At 33.8% G+C, this 1,097-nt stretch overlaps 2 protein-coding genes across 18 annotated transcripts in view; one reads left to right on the plus strand and one right to left on the minus strand.

The window, feature by feature from the left end:
- Window positions 1-1,097, plus strand: part of LOC118411089 (enoyl-[acyl-carrier-protein] reductase, mitochondrial-like) — a 112,285-nt gene that overhangs the window by 51,031 nt on the left and 60,157 nt on the right. The gene's annotated exons all lie outside the window — the stretch shown is intronic.
- The window catches only part of LOC118411086 (neurogenic locus notch homolog protein 1-like), a 37,157-nt gene that overhangs the window by 8,526 nt on the left and 27,534 nt on the right, over window positions 1-1,097 (minus strand). The gene's annotated exons all lie outside the window — the stretch shown is intronic.

A 1,097-nucleotide genomic window follows, 5' to 3' on the forward strand; every position in this document is an offset into this window, starting at 1 on the left:
TGTACGTTATTTGCACATATGTTATTCCCGTGAACAATTTCATATCGTATTGATAACTTTGCTCCTGGTATTACTGTTGATTGGTTGATGGTAAATCTCGGCATAATTCAGTTTTACTGCAAAGCCGATTTGATACATGTTTTTATCAATAACCCAAATACTACTACTGTTACATAAAAAATGAACACTTCAGTACGTCTAAGCTTTCACTCCACCATACCTAGGTATGGTACGGAGTGAAATGTTGTTATATTTCAGCCATGCCACAGGTATTGTGAAATATATTGCATTCGTAGTTATATTTCAATCCAAACATAGATTGAAATATATTGTTTTTGTCGCGTCTCATCTCCTTGTTCTTCTTCTCCTACCAAATCTGATTTGAAGAAAGAATAAAACTAGAGTTCCACGAACACATACCTTTGCCAAATAAACCAGGTTTGTTATGTAGAATGATGTCTGTAGACATAAATGTGTTACTCATTACATTTTATTTTATATGCCTGGAGTTGGTTCATAACATTTCGCCATTGCTTATACACATCCGATCCCTATTTACATACTAATATTAAATTGTATCAAGCATCACTTAACCTATTAAGCTACCAAAAATCATGATGATCCTTTCATCCCTTCTTGACTTATTCTCTTTCAAAGTAGGAAACTAAACCGGCTCCTGCAGTTCAAGAAAAGACGTTTAGCGGACTCAAACATGTCTCTCTGCCATCTTTCTCAGTTACATATGTGACAAGTTTGAAAGTGCTATCACGGAATGCGGTGGATTTACCAACTTTCCTTGTTAATTATGCAAATTAGCTGTTAATTTGCATAACAAGTATCTCATTATGTAATTTTTTACTTAGGCTATCTACATACCAAAAATCATGACGCTCCGTCAACACGTTCGTATTTTCCATTAATTATGCAAATGAGATCATCATCTGCATAATTAATATGTATTGATATTTCTTTCTTTCTCAGCTACAAATGTGACAAGTTTGAAAGTCCTATAAAGGAATGCAGTGGATTTACACACTTTCCTCATTTATTATGCAAATTAGCTGTCGATTTGCATAATTAGAATTCCATCATGTAAG

The sequence above is a fragment of the Branchiostoma floridae genome, chromosome 3 (assembly GCF_000003815.2).
Source record: "Branchiostoma floridae strain S238N-H82 chromosome 3, Bfl_VNyyK, whole genome shotgun sequence".
In the NCBI taxonomy this organism is placed as follows: Eukaryota; Metazoa; Chordata; class Leptocardii; order Amphioxiformes; family Branchiostomatidae; genus Branchiostoma; species Branchiostoma floridae.